Here is a 26,175-nt window from a genome sequence, read left to right as displayed (position 1 = left end):
TGATTTCTTCCACAAAATGAGTAATATGGAAAAATGTTTTACCTGATAGTACATATAAAATCAACATCAGATTATTTACTATCTCAGGGAGGTGGTACAGCAAGGATTGGTTCAGAAGAAGGGAGAGAGTTTGGAACTCAACACTTAAAAAAAGAATGTTAAAAATTGTTTTTACATGTAATAGGGGAAAAAAGAGTAGGATGGGCTGCCTCAGGAATAGTGGGGTCCTTTTCATAGTAAGTTTTCATGAAGAGCTGAATGACTACTTGTCAAGGATATTATAGAAGAGGTTTTTATTCAGGTACACATTGAATAAAAGGCTTCTGAGTTTCCTTCTGACTCTGAGGTCCTGTGACAGTAATTTATGAAGGGACAAATGATACTGCTAGAAGGAACTAGAAAACACTGATAAGGTTTATAAATTCCTAGGTAAAAAACTGTAGACTTCTGGAGCACAGGTGTTGCTTTCATTATTACTGATTATTAGAGACACAGGATTTAGAGAAGAAGGTAGATTTGGGACATGGTAGCTGGTACCTAAATGATATCTAAGAAGATGATATCTGAGAACACAATTTGGATTTCTGGCCCACAGTTTATATTACAGTACCCTGGAAACATGTTTTGGCCAGGAATGAAGAACATCTAGCAAGTAAAAGGACAATTGTCCGGAGTCCTGAGAATCTGATCAAGAGTACTTTATACTTATTACCCACATGCATCTTAAAACTACCTGAAGACTTTTGGAACACTTTGTTTTTGCCTAACCTAACGTCATAGAAAATCAGTACAAAGCAGAAAGAAGGCAGCAGAAGAGAAGATTGGTAATTCCAAGGGACTATTTTCAAGAAGTGAGTCAATCATAAAACCTGCTGGGTTCAGATGTCTTATGTACAAATGGACAAATTTTAGGTAATAAAAAGGGTGGGTGAAATAAGCTAAAGCAAGGAGGCTAATATGACCATGTCTGAGTCATAGTGGGAGGAGATTAATGTCTATAATATGGCCATGAAATGGCATAATATACTTATTCAACAGGAAATAATAGATAAAAGGGACAAGAGAGTATTCTATATTGAGAACATATATGAATGAAAAAATCCTTTTTATCAGAGAGTGCTTTGGTAGCTGTTTGGTAGCTGTAGAAGTTTTCTTTTGCCAAAACATTATCAACTAATGGGTAATTAAACATTTTAAAACATCTATATTAGGCACTGAGATTCAATACAGAAATAAAGCAGTCAAGGGCAGCTGGGTGGCTCAGTAGATTGAGAGCCAGGTCTAAAAATGGGAGGCCTGGGTTCAAGTTGGCTTCAGAAACTTCCCAATTGTGTGACCCTGGGCAAATCATTTAACCCCCATAGCCCTTATCACTCTTCTGCCTTGAAACCAATCACAGTTCTGATTGTAAGTCAGAAGGTACAAGTTTAAGGAAGGAAGAGAGAGAGAGAGAGAGAGAGAGAGAGAGAGAGAGAGAGAGAGAGAGAGAGAGAGAGAGAGAGAGAGAGAGAGAGAGAGAGAGAGAGAGAGAGAGAGAGAGAGAGAGAGAGAGAGAGAGAGAGAGAGAGAGAGAGAGAGAGAGAGAAGAAAGAAAGAAAGAGAAAGAGAGAAAGAAAGAAAACAGTCCTTGTCCTTGAGGAGCATACAATTCAGCTAAAGTGAAACAACATGTACACATATGACATATATAGATAAGACAGAAGTGCCAAGAGGAATCAGTGTCCTGGACCTAATTCTGACCAACAAGGAAGCATGACATATTAAGTAGATCCAGAAGTAATGGTTGTCTTGGGGACAAATGACTACTCTATCACAAAGTTTGTGTTGGAGAAGGAGGAAAAAGCCAGGCAAAGACTGGTGAATATATATATATAGTCTTGGAATCAATACTTGTGTATTGGTTCCAAGGCAGAAGAGCGGTATGGGCTAGGCAATGGGTGTTAAGTGACTTACCCAGGGTCACACAGCTGGGAAGTGTCTGAGATCAGATTTGAACCTAGGACTTCCCATCTGACTCTCAATCCACTGAACTACCCAGCTTCCCTGATGAATATTTAGGGAAGCAGATTTACTATTTTTTTCTCAGCAGGTATTTTTGAAAATGAAAAACAAATGAGTATTTTGTTGACTATTTATTATTAGTTTCATTGCCTTTGCATTCTTTCAGTAACTATTGATATTTTTTGTTTTTACATCATCTTCACTTCCAAAGATATGCCTTTCCCTCCCTCTACACAGAAAGCCATTCCTTGTAAAAAAAATAGGAAGAAGAAAGAGGAAAAAATCAGTTCAACAAAATAAATACATTATCCAATATGACAGTTTGTGCAATATTCCACATCTAGAGCCTCCCACTGCTGCAGAGAAGATAGGGAGGTATGTTTTTTTCACTTCTTCTTTAGATCCAAACTTAGTTATAACATTCAATATTCCTATTTTTTAAATTTATTTTTTATTTTTTATTCAACTATTTTATTTTCCCAATTACATGTAATAACAACTTTCAACACATGTTTTCCAGAATTATAAGCTCCAAGCTTATCTTTCTTCCTCCCCTCTCTCCTCTATCCCCCAAATGGTAAGCAATTTGATCAGGATTTTACATGTATTATGCATTACATACGCCCATATTAGATTCGGTATTCCTTTTTGAAATAAAAAAAAAAAGATTTTTTTTTTTTACTCTTTCCATATATGGGAGAAGTAGATCTCAAGTGTTCTAGAGAAAAGATAGATAAAACCAATGGTCTGATCCTCTTCAGGGGATATTGACCCAACAACAAAAGGAAGGGCTTGAGAATAATATCTGAAATTCATAAATGTAAATGATTCTTATAAGAAGGAAAGCTAGAGATCCATATGACTGCATAGAGAATTTAACACTCACCAGCCACCTCCAATGTTTGTTTTTTTATTTTTTTTATAGGCCATGGGGGGTAAGTGACTTGCCCAGGGTCACATAGTTAAGAAGTGTCTGAGGTCAGATTTGAACCCAGGACCTCTCAGCTCTAGGCCTGGCTCTCAATCCACTGAGCCACTAAGCTCACTGCTTTTCAAGGCAGCTCCTTCCACTTTTGGACATTCTTTATTTTGACAGGGTTACCACAATGGTAGATTGGAAGAATGTTGTATACCTACATAGCATATCTAGATTTTGGAAAAGCATTCAATAAAATTTCTCATGCTAACCTCACAGACAAAATGGAGAGAGGCTAGATAAATAGGTTTGAAACTGACTCAAAAATAATCGTTAATAACTAGTCAATATAAATTTAGAAGGAGGTTGTGAATGCAGCATCCCAGAGATCTGTTCTTTGACCTACGCTGTTCAACACTTTTATTAGTGACCTGGGTGAGGCTTATTTAATGATTGTTAAATCTGCAGATAGCATGTATCTGGGAGGGCTAATGTATTAGATGTTGGTTATCTATAGTGTGGTACAGTGGACTAAAGTCAAGAAGACTTGAGTTTAAATCTAGCCTCAGACACTTATTTAGCTGTGTGACCTTGGGCAAGTCACTAAACCTCCTCATAGGTAAAATGAGCTGGAGAAAGAAATGATAAATCATTCCAGTATCTTTACCAAAAAACAACAACCCATGTGGGGTCAAGAAGAGATGGATACAATTGAAAATGACTCAACAACAATAGCAATGTGTAAAATGACAGAATAAACATCCCCCCCAAACTGTAAAATGATGAACCAAATAGAATAAGATGTAATTTAATAAGAATAAGCATGAAGATCTACCCTTAAGTGGAAAAATCCAACTTTTTGCGGCACAGGATGGGGAACAATGGCTGGACCATGTTTATAGGGATCACACCGATGGGTTTTAGTGAACCAGAAGTTCAAGATGTTTTCTATACCTAAAAATAACCACCCAAAAGGTGACAGTATCCTTGGCTTCATTAAATGAGCCTTAGAATCCAGAAGGGAATGATAGTCCTGCTATGCTCTGCCTTGAGGGATCATGCATGAAATAGTGTGTTTAGCCTTGAGTTTCACATTTAGAGAGGACAAGGGCATACTGGAGAGTGTCCAGAAGAGGATGATCAAGACGTTGAGAAGATATGCTATATGAATGAAGGTTCATTCCCTGGAGAAAATGCTAGATGAAGGAACCGGGGACATTTAGATTGGTGACAAGAAGACTCATATGGGAATAGCTGTATTCAAGTACTCGAAGGGATATTGGGTGGCAGAGGAATTAGACTTGCTATCTTGGTCTCCAGAGGACAAACCAAGAGCAACAGGTGGAAGCTGCCAAGAGACAGATATAGTTTTGAAGCAATTAGAACAATTAGAGTTCTCCCCAAATAGAATGGGCTGTCTTGAGATGTAGGAGGTTCTTTTTTATTGGATCACAGATGGCGTGACTACTAGTTAGGCAAGTGGTAGGACAGAGTCCAACTCAGCTATACATTGGGCTAAACGTTCTCTAAAGTCCCTTCTAATGCTGAGATTCTGGGAAATATCTGTGGAATGAGTGATTACTGGGTACAGTGTGACTTGCACAGAAAAAAAGCTCGAAACAATTTCCCATGAGTCCCCACTGTCTTACCCAGGGTCATCACTCTCTGATACTGCAGTGTGCTTTGGCTCAAGTGCTTGCTTCTAACAGTAACTTCTGTGCCTTGGACTGGGGCATTTCACAGAGGAAGGTAATGGGGAGGCTGAGCCTGGAAGGGTGACAGCTATGGGCAGTGTACAAACAAGCCAAACTGAATAGACCATAAATAGACACAGCATGTGCTAGTTTGGGGAGGGAAGGGTCAGAGAGGGGTGAATGGGGAATCCTGCTGTTTTCTTTTAAGCCCGTCTTTCAGAGGTCCCCAGGAGGCACAGGGCAAGGCCAGGGTTGGGTTTTCTGAGGTAAGCTGTACAATCCCCCCAAATGCTGGGTCACTAAGGAAAGCTTCCAAGGGCATTTCTGATACTCTCTCTTACCTTCTCTACAGAAGTTTGCCAAACCATACTTTTTTTTTTAATATATTTTATTTGATCATTTCCAAGCATTATTCATTAAAGACATAAATCATTTTCTTTTCCTCCCCCCCCGCCCCCCATAGCCGACTCGTAAGTCCATTGGGCATTAGATGTTTTCTTGATTTGAACCCATTGCTTTGTTGATAGTATTTGCATTAGAGTCAAACCATACTTTTTAATCCCAGGCAAAAAGTTAGTTACTCTCTGGGGCTAATGTAGACTTAAGTGGTTTTTGTAAGAACTATTCTCTGTATTCTTAGACAAGCTCATTAACATCTCATTAGAATGAAGTGCTATATACTCTCACAAATTTTCTGACCAGTCATTAAGAGGCAGGTATGGCATAAGAGAGAGAGCTCTGGACCTGAAAGTCAGGAAGACCTGAGTTCAAACCCACCTCAGATCTACTTACTAACTGTGTGACCCTGAGCAACTTGATTAATCTCAATGGACCTCAGTTTCCTAATGTCTAAAATGAAGGAATTAGACTAGATGATCTGTGATCAGAATAACTTATGATTAAAAGGTCTACCTCCGTGATTTTGGGAAAGTCCCTTGAACTCCCCATCTGAAAAAGGGTTAGACTTGATGACCTTTGAGTTCCTTTCAAACTCTAAACCTTATGATTCCCTTCAATTTCCACAAAAAAGTTGTGAGGTAGTAGTTGTTGTTCAGCCATTTCAGTTGTGTCTGACTTTTCATGACTCCATTTATGGTTTTCTCTGCAAAATGGTTCAACATTTCCTTCTCCAGCTCATTTTACAGATAAATAAACGGAGGCAAACAGATTTAAGTGACTTGCCCAGGATCATACAGCTAATAAGTGTCTGAGACTAGATTTGAACTTATGAGGAGTCTTCCTGATTCCAAACCCAAGGCTCTATCCACTGTGCCACCTAACAGTGAGGTAGTCAATCTTATTGCCCCATTTTCACATATGAGCAAACGATGCCCCTTAGAGGCTAAATGACTTACCCACGGCCAAAAATGAGTTAACAGTAGAGCCAGAACTCACTAATCTCTCCCTTTATTATACCATACTGTCTTACTCACTACCCTCACTAATCTGTGTTAGTCAGCTAACTGTCAATGACCTCATCTGAAAACTGAGGTTATACTTGAACTACCTGTCTCAAGGAGTTATTTAAGGCTAATACTTTGCAAATCACAAAGAGCTCCATAAATATGAGTCATTGTTATGTCAGTATTTCAAGTATTTCAAGGCTCTGTGATTTTGTCAGTCTAGATACTCATCCACAGACACACACTGGAACCTCTCAAGGACTTAATAGTGTTTGAGAATTGTTGAGGCCAAAACAATCAGCATTTAGCTCATTTGGCCATCAGACAGCCAATACACAGTTGATCACAAGGCCTGTGCTATAGTTGATAACAGTAATAGAAAGGCAGGGTGGCAGAAAGTATAGCAAGTAGACCTTGGAGCCAATAAGACCTGCATTAAAGCTGCACCTCTGACATGTCATATGAGTGATCCTAGACATATCACTTAACTTCTAAGTGCCCCAAGCAACACTCTAAGATGTTAAGTTGCTAAATAATTGCTGATCTCTTTAAGTAGAGAGAATTTCCTCACTGTAAACTCTCTATACCAATGAAATCAAAGGTCAGGACCAAAATTATCCCTCCATCCCAATTAATAAAGAATATCTGCCTTTGCCACTGGGATTAGGAAGGATTGGCAAAGGATGTCCTGGCTTCTCTAAGTCTACTTCTAATTCAAGGCATTATCTCTAGCCACCGAGCTGAGAGGACAGAACCAGAGGAGAATGCTTATGTCATTGGAGAGAGATTTAGCAAAAAGCTACTTATCCGTGGTGGGTGGCAACTCTTTGCTGGTGAATAAGATATAGATACATTCTCCAGTATGTGCTGGGCAGAGGGCCAGGTGGTTGTTGAATCTGTAGCTCAGTACATTGTGGGATTTGCTAGCAAGGATAGATTAAAGTTGTTGTGATTTTAGGGGTCAGAGGTCAATCAAACAATTCTTCAACAGAACCAGAGATTGCCAGCTAGGACTCCAGATAAAGGTCTAGGGGCGAAATGACTCAAAAGGGAACAAGGACCAATTCAAGGTCATAATCAGAGTCAGAAGTGGCAGAGATACCCAATTAAAAACTTAACAAAGATGAAGGGTTTGGGAGTCCAAGATCAATGTCAAAAGGAAAAGGCCCCTGGAGAGGAACCAAGATGTCAGAGAAGGTATGGGGATCTATCTGATTTCGACTAAATTACCCTCCAAAAGGCAATGATATAAACCCTCAAAATGAATTCTGGAGTAGCATAACTCACAAAAAGCCAAAGTGAAGTAAATTTTTAGCTCCAAACAACTTAGAAGGTGGGCACAAGGGATCTAGTGCACCAGGGTGCAGGTGGAAGGCAGTGTGCCAGTGCAGGCCCCACTGAGACAACAGTATTAGGGCACAGCTGAAGCAGTAGTCAAAGCTTCTGGTACTCTCAGCCACAGATAGTATGGGAGGATTGGATGACTGTTCAGAAGAAAATTACAAGGTTCCCTTTGCTGGCTCTTGGTGTAAGATTCTTGTCATATTGCCCATATGCAGAACCAGATCACAGCCTTGGGGTTCAGTCACAGGGTAAAGAGAAGCACTAGCATACACTAGCATTTGCAGCCACAAGGGAGCAGGGGACCCTGGTCACCGTTCCAAGGGGTAAAAGAGTAATTGGGTTTACTCACATCCAAGAGCACAGGTTGGGAGGGTATTAAACAAACCTCCCCTTACATCACACCAACTTTGGAAGAACTGAAAGCAGATAGGTTCCTCACTACCAACTCTGAAGGCAGCTACATAAAGAACTTGAAGTTTGGAATAGTGCTTCTTTCATCAAAGTTACAGAGCCCAACCTTAACTTTTTTTAAGACTAAAAGGTAAGAAAAATGCAGGAAAATGGGCAAACAACAGAAAAATAAATTTAAACTCAACATAAGAAGTTATTTTGGTGATAGGGTAGACTCAAATTCAGAGGACAGCAAAGTTAATACTGTTGCTTCCAAAGCTTCTACCCTGCCCTGCCCCATAATGGGGGGAACTCAAAAAAGAATTTAAAAAACCAAATAAGAGAGGTAGAAGACAAATTGGGAAAAGAAATGAGAGTGATACAGGAAAATCATGGAAAAAAAACAGGCAAGTGCTTGATAAAAGAGGTACCAAAAATACTGAAGAAATTACTATCTTAAAAAACAGAATAGGCTAATTAGGAAAAGAGGCACAAAAATCCAAAGAACAGCAGAATTGGAAAAGTGGAAAAAGATATACAAAAATTCACTGATGAGAAAAACTTTTGGATAGGTAGAATTGGTCCTTTGGGAAAAGAGGTACAAAAATTCACTGAGGAAAAGAATTTGCAAATTAGAATTGGCCAAATGGAAAAGGAAGTACAAAAACTCACTCAAGAAAATTATGCCTTAATAATTAGAATTGGGCAAGTAGAAGCTAATAATTCCATGAGACATAAAAAAATAATCAAAGTCAAAAGAATGAAAAAATAGAAGAAAATGTGAAATACCTCATGGAAAAAACAAATGACCTGGAAAATAAATCCAGGAGAGATTATCTAAGAATTATTGGACCACCTGAAAGCCATTATTAAAAAACAAACAAACAAACAAACTTAGACATCATCTTTCAAGAAATCATCAAGGAAAACTGCTCCAGAACCAGAGGACAAAATAGAAATAGAAAGAATCCATTGATCACCTCCTTCCTACCACCACCCCAATCCCATCACCACCCCCAGTTCCATCACCACCATCCCAAAAGGGTAACTCCTAGGAATATTATAGTCAAATTCCTAGACTCCCAGATCAACGAGAAAATATTGCAAGCAGCCAAAAAGAAACAATTCAAATATTGTAGAGCCACAGTCAGGATAACACAAGATTTAGCAACTTCTACATTAAAGGATTAGAGGGCCTAGAATATGATATCCTAGAGGACAAAGGAGCTAGGACCTCAACCAAGAATCATTTACCCAGCAAAACTGAGCATAACCCTTCAGGGGAAAAAATAGAAAAAAATTAAGCAAAATAGAGATCTTTTAGACATTTCTGATGGAAAAAAAGACTAGAACTGAATGGGAATTTTGACTCTCAAATATAAGACTCAAGATAATCATAAAAAGATAAACAAGAAAAAGAAACCAAAAGTCACCCAATAAGGTTAAACTGTTCACATCCCTTCATGGGGAGATGATTCTTGTAAAACCAAAGAACATTGTCATTATTAGGAAAGTTAGAAGGAATATACATTGACAAAGGGTAAGGGTATGAATTGAATATGATGAGGTGATATAAAAAATAAATTAAGGCATGAGAAAGAGGAAAGTATTGGAAGAAGGAAGAAGGGAAATATAGAATGGGGAAAATTGTTGCATATAAAAGAGGCATGAAATAACTTAGAGTGGAGGGAAAGATGGAGAAGTTGGGGAGGAGAGCATGTGAGCATTACTCTCCTCAGAATCGGATCTAAGAGTGAAGAATATATAATCATTTGGAATAGAAATATATCTTACTCTACAGTAAAGGAAGAGGGGAAGGAGATAAGAGAAGTGGGGTGGGGCTGATAGAAAAGAGGGAAATTTGGGGCAGATGAAGGTCAGAAACTAAACAGGTTTTAATAGAATGGAAAGTAATACACAGTATAATGGTGCAAAACTTTTTTACAAGTATTTCTAAAAAAAAGCCTCATTTCTCAAGTACTTAGAGAAATGAGTTAAATATATAAGAATACATGTCCATTCTCCAATTGATAGTCAAAGGATATGAACAGTCAGTTCTCAAAGTAACTAAAACTCTCTATAATTATGCAAAAAAAATGCTCTAAATCACTATCGTTTAGAGAAATGCAAATAAAAACAACTCTGAGGTATCATCCCATACCGATCAGATTAGCTATTATAACAGAAAAGGAAAACTGCAAAACTTGGAGAGAATATGGGAAAACTGGGACAGGAGTGCATTGTTCGGGGGAGTTGTCAACTGACTCAGTCATTCAGGAGAACAATATGGATCTATGGCTAAAGGGCTATAAAACAGTATATACATCTTTGATCCAGCAATACCATTCCTAGGTTTGTATCCCAAAGAGAAAAAAAGGGTGGTGGTGGAGGGAAAAGGGCCTGTATGTACAAAAATATTTAAATCAGCTATTTGGGACAAAAATTGGAAAGTGAGGGGATACCCATCAATTAGGGAATGGCTAAGCAAGGTATAGTATATGATTGTAATGAAGTATTATGGTACTGTAAGCAATGACAAGCAGGAAGAGCTCAGAAAATCCTGGAAAGACTTACATGAACTAAGACAGAGTGAAATAAGCAGAACCAGAAGAACATTGTATAGTGACAAATATTCTATGATGAACAACTGTGAATAGTAATTATTTTCAGCAATACAATGATTCAAAGCTATTCCAAAGGACTCAAGATAACAAAATGTCATGTTTCCAGAGAAAGAAGTAAATCTGAATCCAGATCAAAGCAAACTTTTTTCACTTTCTTAATTTTTTTTCTACTTGAGTTTCCTTCAAAAAAGGAATTAAAATGGGAAAATGTTTTACATAATTGCACATGTAAAATGTATATAAGTTTGCTTACTGTCTCAAGGAGGGTGAGAGGTTGGAGGGGAGGTGGAGAGGGAAAGAATATGAGACTCAATATCCTTTGAAAAATGATGAAAATTGTTTTTACATGTAATTGAGGAGAAAAAAATAAACAGGAAAAAAGAAAAGACCCAGAGAAGGAAAGGCAGTGTGGTTGAGCAGGAAGAACACTGGATTGGAAGTCATTAGACTGGGACAGCTAGGTGGCAAAAAGATCCAGGCAGGGAGTTGGGAGAACCTGGGTTCAAATATGACCTCAGAAACTTCCTAGCTATGTGACTCTGGACAAGTCACCTAACCCCATTTGCCTTGCCCTTCTGTCTTAGAGTTGTTTCTAGGACAGAAAGTAAAGATTTTATAAATGGAAGTCATTAGACCAGGGTCCTAATAAAGGCTCTGTTCTTAGGCAAGTTACTTTGTTTCTCTGGGCTGCTCTCTCAAAAGACAGATTTGTATTAGATGATTGTGAAGATCCTTCTCTCTTCTATAATTTTATTTTCCTAAACCAGACTTGGAGAGAGGAGCAGCACATAGTGGGCACTTAATAAATGTTTGTTAGATTGGATTGGAAATCCAGGTGAGCAACATTGATGACCTGCATGGAGCTACCATAGACAAGGCACAGTTGAACTCCCAGAAGTATACAGGGCATCTGCCTCATTTTCAGAAGAGTCTTGACCAGTGACTTTTGATGGGTAAGGAGGAGGTAGAGAACCATAATGAAGTGTTTGACCTTAGTTGTGAGCAGAATAAGCCCTACATTTATAGACATTTATTTAGCTTCTGACGAATAGCTGTCAGGCAGATAATTCATTCAGTAAAAATTTCTTGATTTCCTCCTACTGTGTTCCTAATCCTGAGACTAAACTGGAGCTGGGGAAGATTCAAAGGGAAGGAACAGTTCAGGTTCTTAGTTGGAGAGATGTGACATCCTCACATGGACTCGTGGTATCATAGGATATTAGACCTGGAAGAGGCCTTAGATATCAACTACTCCCACCCTTTCATTTTCCCATGGGGAAACAGATGAGGGCCACTAAAAGACTTGTCTATGGTCACACAGAAGAAGCTAAATAACAATATGAAAGGAATCACAAATCAGCACATGATTCTACCTTTGCACTATCATGTCAACTCTCCTTCTGAAATAGCTTCATTCTAAAATAGTTTCAAATTTCATCAGTTATCTGCATTCCCTGCATTCCCATTCCTTCCACGCTATAGGATCTCAGAATCACAGAATTCCAGAGTTGGAAGGAACCTCAATGATGTGTACATGAAGAAGAATTTTTCTTCATAGTATTCCTGACAGCCACTCTTCCCAATACTTATTGAAGATCTCTGATGAATAAGGTACAGATTACTTCTCATGACAGTTCATGCCACTTTGGGTCAGTTTGGCTTATTAGAAAGGTTTTTTTTTTCTGGCATCAAACAAAAATTCATTTCTTTCTAACTTCTGTACTCTGTTGGTAGATCAGTGGATAGAGCACCAGGTCTGGAGTCAGGAAGACTCCTCTTCTTGAGTTCAAATCTGTCCTCAGACACTTACTAGGTGTGTGACCCTGGGCAAATCACTTAACTGTAAGTTTCCTCATCTGTCAAATTAGTTGGTGAAGGAAGTATAAATCACGCCAGCATCTTTGCCAAGAAAACCCTAAATGGGGTCATGAAGAGTTGGAAATGTCTGATGAAATAACTGAACAAGTAAAACTTCTTCTCTCTGATGCCAAACAGATCTTACCATATTCTTCCTCCAGGCGACAGCTCTTTCTCTACCTAGTTCAGTCTCTTAAGACTAGTTCAGTCCCTCATATCCCAGACCTTTGTAATGACCTCCCAATTGCTCTCCTTGCTGCTGGTTTCCCTTCCTCTAGTAGAAGATAAGCTCTTTATGGTCAGCAACTGCTTTGTTTTTGTCTTTGTATCTCCATCTACTTCCACAATACCTGGTACATAGTTAGCATTTAATGAATACTTTAAAAAAAATTAACCCCTTGCTTTTGTCTTGGACTCAATACTAAGTAAGGATTCTAAGGCAGAAGGATAAGCAGACGAGGGCCAGAACGGGACTTGGAAACCATTTGGATATGGGAAGGCCAAGAAGGAGGAATCCTAGATGTCTCAGATGTTTTAAGTCTGGGTCCTTTCCTGTGAGAATACATTCATTCCCCAAGAACCTTAATTAATCTGAATCCCAGTGATTCAATGCATTAGGAAGCCAGGCTCTACCTTCCAAGCAGAATAACAAAGGCGCTTTGGCCTTTAACTTCTGCAATAGTGTTGTTGATTCCTCCTATTGTCCTGGACCAGAATGTGTTTAGCAAAGGATTCACTTGTCCCTCTACTGATTTTTTGCACTCCTGGTCTCTGATGTTGGGGGTTTATGATATACTGATACTGATGCATTCTGGTCCATGTGGGAAGAAATCTTAGGAGTAGTTGTGGAGGGCATCCCCCAATGATGATTCTTTAGAATATGGATTCCCTCATCTTCTCCACCCATGTCATTTCCCCTGGTAACTGGAGATTGGAGAAAGGGGAGCCAAGGGGGGTTCTGATTACATGAGGTCCCTAACCTTACCTGCCTCCTTTTCCCCATAAGGGAGGGGGTCTGAGGGAGGGGTGAGATACACAAAGCACTAGGTCACTGACCATTGCTATTGAGTGACCAGATGCAGGGGGAGATTGGAGGGGGGTGAGCCCAACTCCTGTGTAGACCTCTTGTCTTCCTCTCCAGGGTAGTGCTTTGACCGACTCTTTCCTCCAGGGCATCCTTTTGTCCCCATCATCTACATCGGCTGTTCTGTGACTCCAACTCAGAGAAATAAGGCCAGGCTGTTCCCCTGCTCCCATAACCCCCCTCCCCCCAGACTCCTTGCTTCCCAACAATATGTCCCAGGGATAGATATAATGCTTCCTTTCAAGTCTCCACGGGCTGGGCTTTGGGAACCTCCTGGGAAGAAGGCAGAAAGATCCCTGTGAAATGTTCAAACAAAGCCACCTTGTTACAGGGCACTCAGAGAAAATGATATCCCGTTAGTTGGCAAGACATTTCCATCAAAGGGGCCACGGCAAGCAAGGAGTCTGCTTTCTATAACAAGGGAGGGGGTCAAGAAGGGAGAGAGATGAAACCTGGGGATGGGAAAAGAGGTTTATTTGGGGGTTCAAGATTATTCAGGCAGTAGGGCCAAAAGGTGATGTTGGGTTCCTTAGGAGTGATAGCTTTTATTAAATCAATTAATCAGTCAACAAGAATTCATTATGAGGTAACTTGGTGCTGTTGAGGTATAAAGGCAAGATTTATCTGTCTTAAGGATCTTACAGTCTAATTATAAAGGCAAGGTCTAAGAATAAGAAGCAACTTGATAAAGATGACAAAAGATAGAAATAGTCATGTTGGAGATGCTGTGAGAAGATAGGCACATTACTAACATACTCACTGTTGGTGGAGCTGTGAAATTGATCCAGCTGTTCTGGAAAAGAATTTGGAATTATGTGAGAAAAGTCACTAAACTGTTCCTACCCTTTGACCCAGTGACCCACCACTGGACCCAGATCCCAAAGAGGTCAAAGAAAGAAAGAGCCTATCTATAGAAATATATTAATAGTAGCACTTTTTGTGGTAGGAAAAAAAAACTGGAAGAAAAGTGACTAGAAATGGTTTATGAATGTCTTATTGCACCATAATAAATGATACATATAAGTAATTCAGAAAAATATGGGAAGCTTTACATGAATTGATGCAAAAAAAAAAGTAGAACGTGGAACTCAATTTATATGATTACTACAATAATATAAAATAAAAACAGACTAAAAAGCCATCCAACTCTGATTAATTGTAAAGATCAATCTTGCTCCTGAAAGACGGATTAAGAAGTTATCTTCCTTCTTTAGTACAGAGACAGAGTACTAAGGATAGGGAATCCTGCTGTGCTTTCAAATACAGTTGCTGGGCAAGTTAACTTTTTTTAACTTTTTACTATTTATTTTGGTTTTAAGGGGTGATTCAATGAAGGGTATATTGAAAATAAATGTGTTAAAAGAACAAAAGGCATCAATATAACTTTTCAAAAAAAAGAAGCAACTAGAGAATAATATCAGATAGTATGTAATCAAGTGTGAGATTGAGAAACTTATTCTTGAAGTACTATAGAATTCAGAGAAGGGAAATCACAATGGGGTAGGATAGTCAGGGGAGGCTTCTTTTTTAACAACATTTGTTTTTCCCAATTACCTGAAAAAATAATTTTTAATATTGGTTTAAAATATTTAGTTCTCCTCTTCCCTCTCTTCCTTTCCCCCTTCCTGAGATGGCAAGCAATTTGATATATGTTATATATGTGTAATCATGCATAACATATATTTCCATATTAGTCATGTTGTAAAAGAAAACACAGACCAAAAAAAGAAACACAACTATTAAAAAAAGTAAAAAAATATTATGCTTAAATCTGCATTCAGATTACATCAGTTCTTTATTGGAGATGGAGAATATTTTTCATTCTAAGTCCTTCAGAATTGCTTGAATCATTCACAGTTGATCATCAGACAATACCGCTGTTACTGTGTATAGTGTTCTGGTTCTTCTCACTTCACTTTGCATTAATTTATAGAAGTTTTTCTAGGTTTTTCTCAAAGCACAGGGGAAACTTCTTTTTTTTTCTTCAAATTTATTTACTTATTTAGAATATTTCCCCATGGTTTCATGATTCATGATTTTTCCCACCCCTCTCCCCTTTCCCCTCCCTGAGCTGACAAGCAATTCCACTGGGTTATACATGTATCATTGTTCAAAACCGATTTCTATGTTATTCATATTTGCAATAGAGTGATATCTTAATGTCAAAAGCTCCAATCATCTCCCCATTGAACCACATGATTGGTTTTTCTTCTGCATTTCTGCTCCTACAGTTCTTTCTCTGGATGTAGATAGAGTTCTTTTTCATAAGTTCCTCTGGATTGTCCTGGGTCATTGCATTAGTAGAAAAGTATGTTACATTTGATTGTGCCACAATGTATCGTTCACTGTACAATGTTCTCTTGGTTCTACCCCCTTCACTCTGCATTAATTCCCAGAGGTCTTTCCAGTTCACAAGGAATTCCTCCAGTTCATCATTCCTTTCAGCACAATAGTATTCCATTACCATCAGATATCACAATTTTTTTAGCCATAAGATATGTTGGTCCTTGAAGAATAGAGATGATTTGGGTCAGTTGGGGGCAGGAGGAGATGGACTCATTCCTTCATCTTGTTGCCTTTAACATTTTAATCAATGATTTGAATGAAGATAAAAAGTTTACTTAGCACATTTGCTAAGGACAAGAAGCTGGGAGGGAAAGGTTAATATACTGGGTGATAATCTGAAACAAAAATCTAGACAAACTGGAAAGACAAACTAAAAAGATAAAATCAACCAGTAGTAAATGTAAAAGATTACATACTTGGGTTAAAAAAAATCAACAACTCAAGTGTAACAGACTTCAAGATCAATGTAAACTAATGTATAATGTGGCATTTTATACTGAATTAATAGAATGACATTTCATGTTGAATTAGTAGAAATATTAGGAAGGAGATAGTCCTTCTGTTCTGGGCTGACTAGACAGAATATGAAATGTGTTCACTTCTGAAAGGGAAGTGATGGCCCATTTACATTCTGCCCTAGCCAGACCCCATCTAAAATGTTATGTTTAAAATGACATGTTTTGGAAGGGACATGAATAACTTGGGGATTATTTACAGGAAGAAAACCAGAAAGGTAGAGGGCCTTGAGATAAAACTTGGTGAAGATGGTCTAAAGGACATAAATGTGTCTATTCCATCTTTAGGCATTTGTGGGGCGGTTGTATGGAGGAAGGAAGAGATTTGTTCTATCTACTGACCCCTGAGTACAAGACTAGGAAAAATGGGTGGAAGTTACAGAGAAGAAATCTGGATTTCATGTGAAAAAAACTTCTTAACAAATACTAATAATAATTAGCATTTATATAGCATTTGCAATATGTTAGGCACTAAATACTTCATAATAATTTCATTTTGATCTTCACCCTGGGAGGCTCTATTTTATAGATAATGAAACTGAGGTAGACAGAAGTTAAGTGGCTTGAGCAGTCACATAGCTAATACATGGTCTGAGGCTAGATTTGAATTTCTGTCTTCTTGACTCCAGGAGCTGTAAACACTCTGTAACCTAGCTATTTCAGAGTGGAACAGATCTCCTTGGGAGGTAGTGGGTTCTCCCTCACAGCAGGTTTTCAAGAAAAAAGTTGGATTTGAACTACTAGCTCTATTGTAAAATGGATTCTTGCCTAGATATGGTTGGGTTATATGTGCTTTGTGGTCCCTTCTTCTCGCTTTGAAATTGTGGGGGTAAGATGGCTTGCTTAAAATTGCTTAGATATATAAACAAGTCAGAAGAAATATGGGACAACTTACATGAACTGATGCCAAGTTGGAATACAATACATGTAACAACTACGATAATATAAGATAAAAGAAGACTAAAAATCAATTAAACTCTGATTAATTATAATGATCAGGTTTGCTCCTGGAGAACAGAAAATGAAATATACAGTTTTCTTAGTTTAGAGATGGGGCATTATGGGTGTGGATTTAAAGTTACAGAGGTGAATTTCAGCTCAACTTAAAGAACTTTCTAGTAATCCAAGTTGCCCAATTGTGGCATCAGCTTTTTTAAGAGGTAGTGAGCTCTTTGTCACTGGAAGGGTCCAAATAGAAACAGGCTGAATGCTTGCCTTGGGAGAGACTTTTGCTTATATAACTTCAAAGGTTTCTTCCAACTAAGGGATTCAGTGATTCTCTGTATTACCCAAATGGCCAATGGTCCCACCTGCCGGTCACCCCCTCATCTATAATGCCTCTGTGTTGATGAGTTTTCCAAAATCTCCAGAGGGTCATATGGCCTCTTCATCTTTTAGGCCTATTTCTCATTAGAGAAAGAGGAACTATATTACAGTTCTCTGTATCTACATGTACCTCACATCTTCGACTGAAGCTGCATCAGTCCTGGGGAGCGTTCAGAGATGGAGAAGGGTCTGAACCTGTAGCCAGTGACATTTGTCTTCATGAATGGGGACCCTGTACAGCAGGGAAGAACCCTGGGGACCTGCACTAGGGAAAATTAATATCATTAGAGACCAGAGATTGTCTATGTGTGTGTTATAAATAAATAATGAGGTGGGGCGGAGATAAACAGCCATGGGGTTAAATCCACAGAGCTATCAATCCATCAGAAGTTTGGGGTGATATCATAAACCACAGACCGCCATTCAAGTCACTTTGTGCCCTAGGATAGGAATTCTGCCTGCTACACAGTTTCATCATTATGGGTTGTTATTTGGGCAGGGTCTAGAAGGGTCTCTACCTCTCTAACTGAAGATTAAATATTGTCATTAATTACTCATAATTATCTCCCAGATGTGGGTTATGTCTCATGTCCCCAAATCAGCTGGATGAATGGAGTCTTTCAAACATGGAATTTTAGGACCTAGAACATAGAATGCCAGGGCTATGAAGCCTCTTAGGACCTAGAAGCGAGAACTGAAGGAACCCTAGAAAATAGCACATCGATGGTCACCTGATTGATCCCACTCATTTTACACATGAAGAAACAAGCTGAGAAAAGTAAAGTGACTTGCCCAGGGTCACACAACTTATTGATGGAAGAGGTAGGACTAGGACTTAGATTGTCTGACTCTCTCAATCCAGTGCTCTTTTCATTACTCCCAATTATGGTGTCTCCAAATGCCCACATGGCCCATCCCCACTCCCTGAGACACCAGGCAGATATCTGATTGCTCTTGGAGGGAATGGCTCTTTTTCATCCTGGCTCTGGTGCTGCCAGGGTGTTTTAGGCCCTTGCTGGGGATGGAACCTGGAGACTGAAGTCTGCCTTGGATGATGTGAAATGGAGCTACTGTGGCTTTAAAAGCATCTCAGCAGTCCCCTGCCTGGCCGAGCAGAGCTGCCAGGGCGAGCCCGAAGGAGGACACCTGCAGAGCTCCTGTACAGCTGGGGAAGATTAGCCTTTTCCACTAGAGAACACCCATTACCATGTTCCAATATGCTATCACTTCCGCTAGGAGAGCCCACAGATGAGATATCGATTGAGGTGACCCCAGGTGAGCCCTTCCCCCTCGCCTGAGATGTGTGCAGATCAGCCTGGCCGCCAGCTCTCCCGCCCCAGGCCAAAGCCAAAGGGATGAAGGCTGGCCCCTGCCAATGCTGCCCCCCCCCCAGCTCCTACCCCCTAACATGGACCCTCTGGGCTGCCATAGTTAAGAGCTGCGGTGCTCTAGTTTTAGCTAACATCCCTGTAGGAAAAAGAGGGGATATCAAAGGTGACTAGTGCCTCCAGTGCCTTCCTATTGGGTTAGCCTGAATGGGCAGGCAGTATCCTGGCTGCTTGCAGATAGGCAACCCTATTTTTTTTAATATGCCACTCTTCCTACCTCTAGCCCCAATTAGGGAGACTTTATCATCTCTCAATCAATCCATATCTTGCTTTCTTCTTCCAAACCCTGCTGAGACTCCATCACTTCTCCCTAAAATCTTCCCTAAGATTCTTCCCAATTCCATTCCCTCTTTGAATGCTAGCAAATGTTGTTTTTTTTTTTAACATGGCCATCCTAGCTCTCCTCTGAATTTTGGAGTTCACATAAGGCAGAGATTATGAGCTTTCTTTACAGATTCCACAGCAATTTCTTGGTGCATAATGTCGACCTATAGAATTAATTATATTATATCTATCCTTCCAGGTCTGAGTCAATTCCCACTTCCTTGTGAAGCTTTTCTTAATCACACAAGTCCTCAGTGATCCTGTCACAGTCACGCTTTCTTTCCTTAAAATTTGTTGGATATTTAGTATGTACCATCTCATTGTATTAGTTATCTTAGGATATATACCTTATCTCCTCCAGTTAGTTTGAGAGCTCCTTAAAGGTAGGGCATGGCATCTTTTATCTCCTCACAATGCCCAACACAGGGGTGGGCATATAGTGGGTAGATGATAAATACTTGTCAATGAATTCAAACTACCTGACCCAGGTCAACTACATTCTTAGAGATTAGAAGAACTAATGGGTATGGTTTCTGAGCTACTGTCAATGATATTTGAAAGATCATGGAAACTGAGAAAGTATCTGCAGGACTAAAGAAAGAGAAATATCATTCCATTTTTTAAAAAATGAAAGACAATGGAATTTTTAAACTATAGAACAGTGGTTCTCAATCTTTCTAATGCCGTGACCCCACAATACAGTTCCTCATGTTGCAGTGACCCCAAACCAAAAAATCATTTTGGTGGCTACTTCAAAACTGTAATTTTGCTACAGTTATGATTCGGAATGTAAATACCTGATATGCATTATGTATTCTCATTGCTACAAATTGAGAGGTTGAGAACTGCTGCTATAGAACAATAAGCTTAACTTGGGTTGTTGGAAAAATTCTATAAAGTTATTAAAGAGATGGTTAGTGAATATTATAAAAGGAAGCAAAAATCATGAAGAGTCAGCATGACTTCAACAAGAGCAGGTTAGGCCATACTAACCTCATATCCTTTTTTGGACAGGGTTATTCATCTAGTAGATAGGGGAATGTTATAGACATAACTTATCTAAATTTTAGCAAAACATGGACACATTTTAGCAAATCATAGTTTTATGAAAAAGTTCTGTGAAAAAGATGGAGAGATAATGGCTAAATATCAATACAATTAAAATTCAAAACTGGTTGAATGCAGAATGTGGCCCAGTAAATATTTAACATCTGGGCTCTAAGTTAAAATATATATACATATATATGCATACACTTTTAAATTTAATCTGTCTTATTAGAACTTTTAAAAAACAAATCAAGCCTAATTTGTAGTGATTGTTTATTTCTAAGGGGCAAATACTCATGCTAAAAATTTAACAATGGATTTTTCACAAGCTGGAAGCTGATTCTGGCACACCCTCACTTTGTAGCTGAACTTGAAGAGTTATCATTAATGATAAAAAGTTAAAGTTTCCATTGGAGAGCCTCAGGATTCTAAACTTGACCCTATACTATTTAATATTTTATCAATGATTTGAATAAATGCATAGATATCCCTCTTTCAAATTTGCAGATGACACAAGGCTGGGGAGAACAGCTAATACACTTTCCTAACATAGGATTGAAAAGACCTTGACATTGTAGTCCATTGGGCTGATTCCAATAAGATAAAATGTAGGGATATGTACTAGACCTATGTATGATTTCATCATTGTTGAGAGCTCCTCTACCAAAGCTTTGGGTACCTTTTCTGCAACTTAGAGATTTATGTAGAACATTGAGAGAGTAAGCAATTTTCCCAGAGCTCAACAGTCATTAGGTGTCAGAGGCAGGACCAGAACACCAGGCTTTCTCTCTCTAAGGCCAGCTGTCTATCCATTATACCATGGTGCCTTCTAAGATGAAATATATTAAGGATAAATGCAAAATCTTACCTTTGGGTTCATAAAATCAACATTTCAAGTACAAGATGGGGAGGCATAATTGAAAAGCAGTTTGCTTGAATAAAAGATCTGGGGGTTTCAGTGGACTTTAAGCTCAAAATTAATCAATAGTGCTATATGGAGGCCTCCATCTTGGGCTGTAATTAAGAGAGGCATTGTTTCCAGGATCAAGTAAGAGATTACTCTAACTCTTGGTCATGCTAGGTCTGGAGCACTGGGTTCTATTCTGGGTTTAGGAAGGACATTGATAAACTGGAGAGTGCCCAGAAGAGGATGATCAGGTTGATGAAGGACCTCAAGTTTGTGTCATATGGCTACTGGGTGAAGCAAATTGAGATGCCTAGTTTAAGAAGAAGCTCCTGAGGGTTGGGGATGGGAACCTGATAGCTGTCTTCAAGTATTCAGCAAGCTGCCATGTAGAAGAGAAATGATATGTTCTGTCTTGAGAGGAACCAAAAACAATGGACAGAAGTTTCAAAGATGCTAATTTCGGCTTGGTGGAAGTAGAAGCTTCCTAACAATGAGAGGTATCTAGAAGTGGAATAGGATGCCTGGGAAAGTTATAGCTTTCTACACGTTGAAGTCTTCAAGTAAAGTCTGGATAATCACCTGTTGAGTAATTCTAGTTAAATATGAACAACTAACATTTAGACAGCATTTTGTGGTTTGTAAAACATTTTACAAATATTTTGCCATTTCATCCTCACAACAGCTCTGAGAGGCTGGTACTATTAATATCCCCATTTTATAGATAAGGAAACTGAGGCAGACAGAGGTTAAATGCCTTGCCCAGGGTCACACAGCAAGTGTCTGAGGCTGGCTTTGAACTTAATTCTTCCTGACTCTAGGATTCTCCAGTGTTCTATCTGCTGTATTAGCTATCTAATTCTTTTTGTGGGATATAGCTTTGACTAGATGACTACTGAGACTTCTTTCCATTCTGAAATACTGTGCTTTACTGACTGCTATCTTAGGTCTTCATTTTGAGCTCTTCGGTTCAGTTCCAGATCACAAGGAGCCCCAGCCTCAGCAAAACAGACAGGGAGATAAGGTTGGTTTTTAGGACAACATCCCAATGACACAATAAGAGTGTCTGTGAGTTGGAAGACATTTTTGCTGTCATTTAGTCCAACCAGTTCCCATCAGGAATCATCTATGCAACATTACCAACAAATGGACATTCAGCTTTTGTTCAGAAGATATCTCACTCATGGAAAATCCATGATTTTCTGAGGCATAGCCCACTTTTGAATGACTCAAGTTGCTTGTTGTTCATTTGTTTCATTTGTGTCTGACTCTTTGTGATCTCACTTGGGGATTTCTTGGCAAAGATACTGGAGTCATTTGCCTTTTCCTTCTCCAGCTCATTTTACAGATAAGGAAACTGAGGCCAACATGGTGAAGTGACTTGGCCAGAGTCACACAGCTAATAAGGATCTGAGGTGAGTTTTGAAATCAGGAAGATAAGTTTCTGATTCCAGGCTCAGCACTGTATCCATCGCACCACCTAGCTGCTAGGAAGTTATGTTTTGGGGACAATCTGAGAAAATCTGCTTCTCAGCAACTTCCATGTATGGCTTCTAATTCTGCTCTTTGGGTCTATCACCATTTCAGTGGCTATTCCCCTTCTTTCTGTCCTCTCCCAACCACATGGCGCCAACTGCTCTGGGACTTTCTTTGAGAGCAATAGAAAGTACCTCCTACTCTCAGACCTGCTTCCCATCCAGAGGCAAAGGCTTCTAGACCTTTCCCCTATGAGTTGCCCTGGGATTTTCTGGGTACTATGTCCACTTCTGAGGACTCCACTTTCAAAGTGACTTCCATGGACTGGGAGGCCAAAGAGGGCCCCCAAAACAATGCCATGGGTAGTTTTAGCTGAAGGAACTACGGATGTTTAATTTGGATAAGAGACTGAGGGAGAGACATGATAGGGAGAGCATACTTGTTTTAGGTGGCTCCTAAGGGCAGATTTATTATTGTAGAGTCAAGTTATAGGGAGGCAGATTTCAAAAGTCTTTGGCTACTAAAGAACAAGCCAAAGCCTTCTAACTAGAGCTATAAAGCCAATGGAAAAGGCTGCTGTGTTTGGTAGTGAGTTCCCTGTCAGAGATACTTCAGGCAAGAGTCCTTAATCTTGTTTCTTGGACCTCTCAGGAAATGTGGTGAGGCCCATGGACTCCTCTCAGAATAATGTTTTTAAATGCATAAACCAAACACACAGAATCATAAAGGAAGCCAACCAAGTATTATGAAAGTTTTCAAAATATTAGAAAAACCTCCCCAAATTCATGGATCCCAAATTCAGAATCCCTGCCAGAAATTAGAATAGATGTTCTCAAAGGTTCCTTCTAGTTCCAAGATTCTTTCATTCTATAATTAAAAATTTCCCAGCCTGGGTCCCACTCCACCCCAGTTAACTAACATTTCCATGTATTTTCTATCTATTTTAGGGCCCTGGAATTTCTTGCCTTTGAAAAGTTCCAAGAATATTCCTAACCTTCTGCCTGGAAATAGTCCAGTCCAGGACCTCACTACCCAGGTTCCCTACTCTAGCCTTGATGCAATTTTCCTTCTTCCTGGTTCTTCCTAAGTGACAGAGTAAAGAAACCTATGGCTCCGCCTTTTTGTGTACAAAGGCACTTCAGCCATCCAAGGTCTGATAGATGTCCTTCATAGTCCAGGAGACAGGCCTCCAGATTCCTGGGGTGGAAAACAGGCTAGGGTACAAAACCAACATTATATCTTGGAGTTGGATGGCAGCAGAGCCCAGACTAGAACCCAGGAGTCCGGGCACCTGGTTTCCTGCCACAAATCCTAGATCAGACTCCCATTTCCCAGGAGGGGAGAAATAACATGCTATTTTCACAGCTGTAAAGTTAGAGCCTCCTTATTCTCCTACTTTGAAGAGAAATTGGATTCATTGGCAGCTTTTGATTTCTGCCTAAGTAATATGTGTGAGCTTGAAGTATAGAGGGGATTGAATAGGAACCCCCCAAACATAAGCTAATTAAAATGCTTTGAAGATCAGAAGTGATTCGCAAGCCCCTGGTGCATTCCTAATAACCTGTAATAATATAATGTCCTTCATATTCTAGACACGACAGCCAGTTTGTGAGGTCACGTGCTTATTGCTAATGATGGTGGTCCCCATCCCAGCAAGTGTGGCAGCATGGGAGAGGCAACAGACCTTGGGGCGAGCCAGCCAGTCCAGGCCCAGCATGGTCACAACATAGGCATCCTTTCCCTAGAAAATACAACGGAATTCATTCCCACTCCTTATGTGCTCCCAGGGGGCAGATTTATGAAAGACATTTAATTACTCAATCAAGTACTCATTGAACATAGTACTTAAAACTATGCCTAGGTCCTGGGGAAGATGACAACATTGAACACAAATGGCCTACTTTTCAGGCTAATAATATTGATATGAGTTACATAATAGAAGTAGAGGGTACCTTAAAGTTTACAAAGTACAAAGTATCTCATCTGAACTTTGCAGCCACTGCCTACCAGAGGTGCTATTACACCCATTGTACAGATGAAGAAACCGAGATTCAAAGACTGGCCACACAGTAATTCTCTGAGGAGGAATTTGAACGAAAATCTCCATAGCTCCAAGTTTCGCTCTCTCTCCACTCTGCTCCACCACACTGTCTCACAGAATTAGAGGACTTGGACATCATCTGGGCCAACCCCAAACTAAGCAAGAATCCCTGACTAGTGGTCATCTAGTGTCATTGAACAGCTCCCATGATAAGGAACCCACCATATCCTGAGACTGTTCATTTCTTTTGGGGGGAAGTTTTCCCCACCATGTTTTAGCCTCCATCCATTGTTCTTCCTGTTTGTGGTTGTTTTCAATCTGGTATAGTGGAAATTATGCTGGTTTGGGAGTGTGAGGAGCTAGGTTCAAGACAGCTCTGTTGTCTTGATTTCCCATATGACCTTGGGCTATCATGCCCCCTCTTTGGACTCGATTTCTTTCTCTTTCTTTCCTTTCCTTTTTATAAAAAGCCCTTATCTTCTGTTTTGGAATCAATCCAGTGCATTGGTCCCAAAGCAGAGAAGCAGTAAGGAATAGGCATTTGGGGTTAAGTGACTTGTATAGGGTCACACAGCTAGGATGTATCTGAGGCCAGATTTGAACCCCAGATTTCCCATATCTAGGTCTGACACTCTCTCCACTGAGCCATCTAGCTGCCCCTTCATTTCTTCATTTGAATAATGAAGGGCTTGATTAGAAGACTGTGCTGAGATAGATCCTTTTTGGCTCAAAATCCTGTGTTCTTAGGCAGGAAAATACCTTATAATCCTATGAGGGGAGAATAAACAAAGGGCTATTTCTTTTTTTTTTTTTAAACCCTTACCTTCCATCTTGGAATCAATATTGTGTATTGGTTCCAAGGCAGAAGAGCAGTAAGGGCTAGGCAATGGGGGTTAAGTGACTTGCCCAGGGTCACACAGTTGGGAAATGTCTGAGGCCAGATTTGAACCTAGGACCTCCCATCTCTAGGCCTGGCTCTCAATTCACTGAGCTACCTAGCTGCCCCCAAACAGGGCTATTTCTGATGACCACAGTAAATAAAATTGCAGGAAGTTATCACCACAAGAGATATCGTAGGAAAGATGTAAAAATGAATCCTTCAAGAGGAAGGTCACATTTCTGGACCCATTTCATAGATGAGCTAAGAAGATAATATATGTCTTATAAATAAAAATTAATCTTGGGAGGTTTATTACTAGAATTATAAGCATTTATTAGTAAAGAGAAAGAAAGAGAGAGTTAAGGTTTCCAGCCTTTCTAAATGAAGGGAAAAATCCAGTTCGCCATTGTAGCCAGCATTTCCAGCAGAGGCTTGCCAGAGATGGCCAGAGAGGGACAAGGGCTCAGGGAGAGAGCAAACCCAGGGATAGAGTTAGGAAAGCAAAGAGGCCCACTCTGCTTCCCAAGCTTCCCCCCAGCCCCAAATCTTTTCTTGATCAATGGCTTCCAAACATCATGGCAACATTACACCAGGATGCTGGTGCTCACCTGCACT

This window comes from Monodelphis domestica, chromosome 1 (genome assembly GCF_027887165.1).
Source record: "Monodelphis domestica isolate mMonDom1 chromosome 1, mMonDom1.pri, whole genome shotgun sequence".
NCBI lineage: Eukaryota > Metazoa > Chordata > Mammalia > Didelphimorphia > Didelphidae > Monodelphis > Monodelphis domestica.
The sequence above is the reverse complement of the archived record's forward strand: the minus strand, read 5'-3'. Positions refer to the sequence as shown.